This window comes from Octopus bimaculoides, chromosome 19, assembly GCF_001194135.2.
Source record: "Octopus bimaculoides isolate UCB-OBI-ISO-001 chromosome 19, ASM119413v2, whole genome shotgun sequence".
NCBI classification, from domain to species: domain Eukaryota; kingdom Metazoa; phylum Mollusca; class Cephalopoda; order Octopoda; family Octopodidae; genus Octopus; species Octopus bimaculoides.
The window spans coordinates 17,451,879-17,460,934 of NC_068999.1; positions in this window are offsets into that span (position 1 = coordinate 17,451,879).

Consider the following 9,056-nt stretch of genomic DNA (forward strand, 5'->3'; position numbering starts at 1 on the left):
TATATATATATATATATATATATATATATATATATATATATATATATGTGTGTGTGTGTGTGTATCTATAGATAGATAGATAGATAGATAGCTAGATAGATAGATAGATATCGTTAGTAGTTGATTTTAACGATAATATTATTGTGATGTCTTCCGAAAACTGAAGGCGAATTAGTTTCATAATATTTAACGTAGATTTTTTTGCACATATCAAGCACTGCGATCAATGTGAAAGATAACATCATATAAAAATCAAATACACAAAAACAATGTCAGTAAGAGCGAGTTCTTTTATTCCAGTGATGTGTCAACATGGGTCAATAGAATATTTTATACAATCTTTTGTAATATCCGAGATTGTCTGCCCTAAATGATAAATCTATATACAAAGAGAATACAGCGCCAGTAAGAATTTTTTTCTCTTGAATCAATACTCAATGAACGTATAGTAATCATGTATTTTGGGATATGTGCCCATTTTGTTCTTTGTGAAACGAAAAAAGATAAAGGAAGATAAAGCAGCACTGAAAATTGAGTTGGTAGCCTCATTTTTAGAATTAATTAGAAAATGACTAGAGAATGAAAATTACTCCGCCTGTTTCTTCGCATTTAGAAAACGAATTATTATAGCAATATTTCGTGTAATTATTATCTTAGCGATTCTCTAGCTTAATTCAGATGTGATCAAATATAATAAAATGATTTCATCGGAGCTACTTTCTTAATTTAAAGTTATATTATACATCATATCATCTATCAAATTATGTTCCATAACAAAAAAAAAACATTGAATATCTTATCATTAGGTTACTATATTCCCATGAAAATATTCATATATTTTTATGATAAGCATGATTAATTGCATTCATAGAAAATTAAATCGAGGTAAGAAAGTAAGGAGCGGGAAAACTATGATATGGATGTTTACAATTTTTGAAATAGTTCAGTGATGCGAAGCATGTGTAGTAATATATAATGTTCTTATGTGCACAATTTACAGCTTTATCAGAGTAAAGATTGCTATAATCCCTGTATTTGATGAAGTCTTCATAGTTTTCAGTTCTACATATACAAGTGTATGTATGTATATATATATATATATATATATATATATATATATATATATATATATATATATATATATATATATATATACATATAATCAAAATAAGCAACAATTATATCCAGAGGTAATGCAGTGCGATCGTTTCAAGCAACTCCATTTAATTGAACAATGCAATCATTACATCAGTTTATATGCAGAGCAATCCTGCATAAAGACGTAGAATTGAATTAAGTTAAAACAGATGGACACATTAGTATAATTTTACCTAAAATCTCCAAGAAGGTAAGGAGATAAACAAAGAACATGCTGTCTTCACTGCAGCTAAGAAGCTCCTAAGGTGTCAGGAAGAAAAACTTGTTAAAGATCCAGCTCGTAACTGTTATTTTGGGGAGTGGGTGGGGGTGAGTTTTAATTTATAGACTAGTTTATCAAATCTTTGCATATCAGACCCCTCCTTAACGCACATTGCTCCTTGTTTTTGTCCCTAGATTCTGATATACAAAGATTTGATAAACAAGTCTATAAATTAAAACTGACCCCCAAAAAACAGTTACAAGCTGGATATCTAACAATAATTTCTTCCTGATACCTTTTAGATTCTAAGCTGCAGTGAAGACAGCATGTTCTTTGTCTTTCTCCTTACCCCCTTGGAGGTTTTAGGTAAAATTATACTAAAGTGTCCATCTGTTTTCATTTAATTTAACTCTACGTCTTTATGCACACACACGCGCGCGCGCACGCACACACATATATATATTTACATATATATATATTTACATATATATATGTATGCATATATATATATACCTATATGTATGTATATAAAAAATATATATATATATGTATATATATATTCTTATATATACTATTGGTGCACGCACATATACAGACACATACACACATATGTTGTGCTATGAATTTCATCATTTACTAATAGTTGTATTTTAATTGTCATGAAGTTGTATGACTTGATTGATTATACGTCAGCTTTTTTCAGGTTTTCTATAACGATGTAAATATTGTGCTAATGGTTTTCTTTAAGTATAGTATAGATTCATTAATCGTTTTATAACTTACAGTAATGTCAAAAGAAATACAACTTACAATACTGTCTAAAGTTACCTCAAATTCACAATATGCATTTTATTCTTCCTAATATTAGAACATTTTCTTCCTATCATACTAACACATCTCATATTCTGCTTTTCCTGCTAATTAATGTAAGTAACCCACAAGCGTCATCGCACCGCCGAATTTTATGAATGCCATAGAATGGAGCGCAGCTACTGCGAATTCATGTGCATCTTAATTACGATTGTTGTACACATCATTTTCCTCACATGTATAGTCAATAAAGTTGTTGCAAACATGACATTTCTTTAATAATATCGTTAATAACGCCATTTTAATATCATAGCCGACTAATGCAATCACAAATTTCATGTTTGTTCATTACAAACATTTATAGCCAATGCAAACTGTAATATTAAGACACATAGAATCTTTAGTTTGTATAACTGTGTTTAGAACACATTTAAAAATAATGTTTTATTATTAACGTCAACAAAATTGCTACTTCCTACATTTCTTCGAGTACTGAAAACAAGGTTTAAGACATGACAGTGGTTTAGAATGTTTACGCCTAAAAATAGTCGAAGTAAAACTTGGCCGTTCAATTGATCAGTATACATGTAATTGATTGTCTCTATCGCAAGTAGGATGATATTTGAAACCGAAATGTAATATCGTAGACCATACGCCTAGAAGACAAATATCTTTAAAGGATACGTCAATTGTAAGATGATTAAAAAATACTTCAAAGTGTAATTCTGTGAGTATTGCAATATAAATCATAGATTCATAAGATTTAGACATCGAGCATAAGGCTGTGTTTACCATTTGGGAAAAAATATCAACTATTAAAACTGCCATCAAGAAATAGTATAACAATAGTTGTTTTTGAGCATTTGATATTTTTCTTTTTTGTTTCTTTTACAAGAACTTGCTACAGAATGCAAACTAATATCTTACTTGATATTACATTCAAGAGAATAATATGTTTACTAAGAGAAGATATAATATAGCTTTTTCGTTCAAAACAAGACACGTAGGTTTTCGTATCTAAAGAGAAACACTTTAGCTATTAAAATAAACAGATAAATAACGATTTTAGTGTTTTATTGTTTAAAGTGAATCAAGACTTTCACCGATGGCTTGATGAGATGAATCTAGGCAAGTTATTTCACTTTGTTATTGAACGAGTAAAATGACATAAACTTCTCACACAAAAAGGTTATGCGAGCTAAATAATTTTATAGTTATGTTCTCGATGCAACCTCTAGGAATCATTAAACTCAAATGTCAGTCGCCCTTTAGATAAAATGTATGAAGTAGCTAGAATAAAATCTAATAATATGTGGTATTTGTATCTTCAAAAACGTAAACGAAGCAGGACTAACATTTATATTTACTTCTGTTTAAAAATGCATGCTTATATATATATACGTGTGTGCATATATAGGTACAGGACGTCACAAGCAGTAAATAACATGAAATACGAGAACAAATGAGTTGAATACGCAAACAATGAGAGAAATAAATGGAAAATACACATACACACAAACACACACACACACACACACACACACACACACACACACATTTATATTTTTATTATGAGTTGATTCTCTTTTATCGTAATTCTTCGATGCTTAGTACTGCAATGCTTGTTTTAAACATGAGGGACATCTATACGATTTAGATAAGATACCAAATATAATGGTCATGGAAAGCGGTGGGGAAGCTGGAAGTTGCCGCTTGAACAGATTTGTAGCAAATATTGTAGGATACAAATGGTTTTCCAATCAGGACATATGACTTTATCATTTATAATTGCCCAAATGGAAGCAAATTAATATTTACGATAGAAACGACAGAACATTAATTAAACGGAATTCAATAATACAATATTTAGTTGAATATTGAATTGATAATACGCTATATCATATTCAGAATAGCCTTGATCCGTGCCAAAATGGAATTGTTTATGCACATAGGTTCCTCAGCTAAGGCAATTGTCCATATATATTTATTTCAGAACATCTCATCTCTATCTATCAATCTGAGTGTCTGTTACTCAGAGTTGCGTGTTACGAACAAGTCAAGCGAATGTTTATTTAGATTGAGTAGCTGCTCCGAAGAGATTAACTATTGAGGATATATATTGTAAAAATAAAATCGGTTAATTTATGGGACAAGAAAGTGAATTGATGTGTGCCTTGACCTAGAAATATGTGCATGGTGGAAGAATTGCTAGAAGTATAAAAAGAAATTATCAAAATTTCCAAAATTGATGGAGGTAAAGTTTATCTATTAAAATCCATGAAATATCGTTGAAGACCAACAGATATGAATCTACATCGTAAATGCTACTACTAATATTTATGATATTGTAATCAATTCTGAATTTAAAAGATAATTAGTTGTAATTTAAATGCATTTATGGCAGAGTGTAGTCTTCCTATCCTGAAATTCGAAAATATAAGCAAACTTTACACATTCGGAGAAACTGATAAAATTAAGGACATCAACTGCCCTTAGTGTAACTTTCAGAAAACCGATTATTACGTTCTTTCAGTTTTATTTATATTATATCAAATGGTAAACTTATAGTGTCTGAATATTTACTAACACGGTTTGAATGCATGTTATATTTTATATAGTAGTTCAATAGTGAATATTTAATAATGCGAAAGTGAACTTTCTGCTACAGATACACACAGATCTATCAATCTAGCTATCTATTTATCCAGCTATCTATCGATCGATTGTCTATTTATCTATCTACTTCCCTACCTACCTACCTACCTACCTACCTACATACATACATACATACAAACATGTATACATACATACAGGCATACATACATACACGCATACATACCTAGCTATCTATCTGCTTGTGTCTGTCCGTCTGTTTCTCTATCTATCCATATCTATCTATATGAAATTATAAGTTGCATATGTTAATGCTTGCTACAGAAATAATATCAACATAGTTTTGCTCTAATATAATACGTTTTCAATACATAATATTTGAACGTTAAGTCCAAGAGTAAGACGCTGGGGAAAATGCTCAGCAGCCCTTTCTCTGATTTTATGTTCCGAGTTCAAATGCCGCCGGGATCAACTTTGTCTTTCATCTTTTCGGGAGTCGATAAAATAAGTAACAGCTGAGCACTGGGTGCGATATACACAAGATATCTACTCCGCCGAAATTCTTGGCCTTGTGCCCAACTTTGAAACTAATATTAGGATATCGACATACTTTCCAAATCGTTCTCAACACGGGGATTTTCTTCCAGCATAGAAAACGGGCCGCAGTGATTGCTCAGAGTCCTTCAGATTTCAAAGGAATTCGTCGATGATTATTTGCACACTGTCATTACGTATGCGCGATTTATTTGTTACGATATTGTATCCATGACTACACCATGCTTAGCTGTAATGAATAACTTCAGAGAGTGGAGGTTTGCAAGATTGCAGTCTAATTGATACATGTTTTATTGCCTCGCGCTAATGAGAACGAAACGTGATACAGCAATATGTGCATCTGGTCATAGAAATTCATACAACTGATTAGATGGAAATATCTGAAATGCAGAAAGGTATTGCAATATAATTAGACAGTTATAACCTCCCATATTAAATTCCTGCGAAAAATAGTAGCATTTTAATTATATTTTTTCTTTAAAAAGTTTAGAAACCACTTCATGCCAACCCGTTGTTCCAAACCTGGGGAATACGGATGTTCTTAATCGCGTATTTTCTTTCCGTTCTTGACTGTTTTAATTGTGGTTTTTTAACTGAGACTCCTGTTAGTGGAACTATGCATGTTCATAATTATTTTTGCTCTGATTTTATTTTAGTCAAAGTAAAGGCGACATTTTCATATACATCCCAAATTAATGCTGCAGAAAAGGAAATATAATACTGATCCGGGTAATTATGAGAAGGGTGTTATATCTTACAAGATATCATTCAAAATAAACGTTAGATATGTGTGGCCCAGAAAAGAGGGCACTGCATTTTAGTGGTGGCAATTTTCTGTCACCTAAATGTCCATCGTTATTCTAATAATTATGATTATTCTTAATTAAGCAGGTTTTTTTTTTCTTTATTATGGAAAATATTCCGATATCTTTGCCTAAATGATGTTGGGATCAACTTCAAATTTCAACCAATAGTCATCTACAAAATTCCTGCTCACATCAAAACACTAAAACATAGCTATTTTACATCAACTGGCCCTTCAAACTGTTTTTATACATTGAAACTGTTTTTATAAGAATATCTCCAACAAAGTCTAGTTAGACCACCTACACCCTAGAATATCACCGCAAGCAAAAAATATTTACTCGAATAGACTACGGTGCCGAAATAATGACTGAAATATAAAATATCATTAGATGTCTTTTCCAGGTTGTGCTACTCAGTTAGTCAATAGCTTGGGTCTATTCGTGTCGAAATTTATCTAGATATCTAGGTATCGAACAATTGTTGATCCCCAGAACACACAAACCTAACCATTGAACATATGGTTTGGGTACCACAAATTTTCTTCTGCCGATACAAATTCAATTAATTAGACGAATTTTGACTACTCACGTATTCTTTCAGTCAAGCCTCTCATATCCCATACTATATATTTTGCTCTTTGTTACTTGCGTCCTTTATAGGAGGTGTTTTCATTATTTCAATTCACCCCTTTTAAGGTTTTATTTTGTTTTCTTTCACGGTCCAATGCATTTCAAGTTTCTACATTCGTGCGTACCTCCCTGACTTCAGAACCACCTAGCCTATACTGCGTCATATTCGACTGGTCACATAATTTAATTGTTTTCTTCTCGTTGTTCGTTTCTCTATTCTCCCTTCCTATCATTGGTTTTAGTTTATTCCTTGTGTACATATATATAAGGAGAAAATTGATTTCGCAAATTGTATTTCAGCATAACATCTGAAGATGTGGTTGATGATCGATTTAATATGTAATAATTATTAATTATTGATTATCGACTATTGAAACTATGGCAACGAATTATCTGAAATATTTATTTTCTGGCTTTTCTTTTGAAAAGCATGTGGCTCTGGTGAATATGCAATAGCACTAGTCTATAGTGATGCTCCGAGACCGGTGAGATAGTATTCTCATTCCAGTAGAACAATTTTAATTCAACACATTCGTGAAATAGTGGAAGTGAATGTGACTACGATTAGGTTGAACATTTAGGAACAAAGAAGAGGGCGCAGTGACTAACGCACGCTCCGAGGCATCCACACAACAATGGTGACGAAAGGCACTGTGGCGAATGTTATTAAATGACAGATTGGGTGTTACTTATACATACATACATACAGGCAGACAGACAATCAGACAGATAGATAAATAGATAGATAATTAAACAGACAGATAGACAGGCAGATAGATAGATAGATAGATAGATAGATAGATAGATAGATAGATAGATAGATATATAGATATATAGATAGGTAGATAGATATATCATAATGCAGAAGTTTCGGTAGGGGTTCAAATGAATGAAAGTTCAAATAATTTGCGTGCTAAATTTTTTCTATATTAATTATCTCTGGAGCTCATCTGTTTACGCGCATTCATCTCTCTCTCTCTCTCTCTCTATCTCTCTCTCTATATATTTCTCTCTCTCTCTCTCTCTGTTTCTCTCACTGTCTCTCTCTATATATTCATGTATACACACACACACACACAGATATATATATATATATAATATATATTATATATACGGATCTTTGTGGTCTTCGTCACTGTTTACCATTTTGGTCCAATTATTTTCAAATTTGGTACCTAAATGACGGTTTGTATACTAGTTATGAAAATGAAATCCATTTTCCCTATAAACTCATAGTTAAAAAAGTTATTAGCCTTTAAATTTACAAAATTTGCGTTTTGTAACCAATCAAAAGCGAATATTTTAGATATCACCGTAGTGAAGAAGTCTGTTTCCATAGTAATCAAAGCAAAGAAGCACCACGTGTTCCATAGCTGTTTGCGAAGAACTCTGTTTCCATAGTAATCTAAGATGCTGCGCATGCACACAAGGAGTGTAACCACCACTTGTTCTATAATTGTTTGTTTTCATAACATTTGGAACTCACTCAACAATTTTAGTTTAATATTTTGACATGCCGGTCCTTAATGATAGAAGAGGCAATGAACTCGCTGTTTTCTGATTGGCTGAAAATCCTAACGCAAGGATATACCGCTTTTACGTGTGAATCATGTAATTGTCGATGTAATACTACCCGGATTGTGATATGGGTATGAAATACATATACTGGGGAAGGTATGTTCTAATACACATAAGGCAAAAAAGAAAAAAAAGAAGCACATACGTCAATTCTCTTAATCAACCAAAGAGATGAATGAATTTCAGACCCGCATGCGGACAAGAAACTAAGCAAAGTTTCTCTATCCAACCACTGCTCCAACCCTTGTCCAAATCATGACATGCTGTTAAATTCCACATGAATCTTAAGGGTCTATGTTATGTCTCAACGCTACTGCTATCTAGCACCTTCGGATGATCTCTAATCAACCGCCACACAACTGCTACTCGACACACCTACCACGGCCAGACTACCTCTATTTATATGTCTTAGGAGATCCTACATCTTCTCCTGGGGGTTCGACACAACAGTCTAACGTCGGAATATCTGAATAACGTCAGGAAGAGCATTTTTGTGGCAATATAGTATTGCAAATTTCGAGAGTGTTAATATTGGTAAATTTCTAATTCATATTTATCTTTAGATATCTTCTTTCCCTCAACTTACCAGATCCTCGGTAGTGATCTTTACTCAACGAGGAATACTCCATTAGCAACTCATCAGACCAAAGTTTATTAATTTGTTTAACAAATAAATAAATGAACGCGCCCTTTTAAAGCCTAGT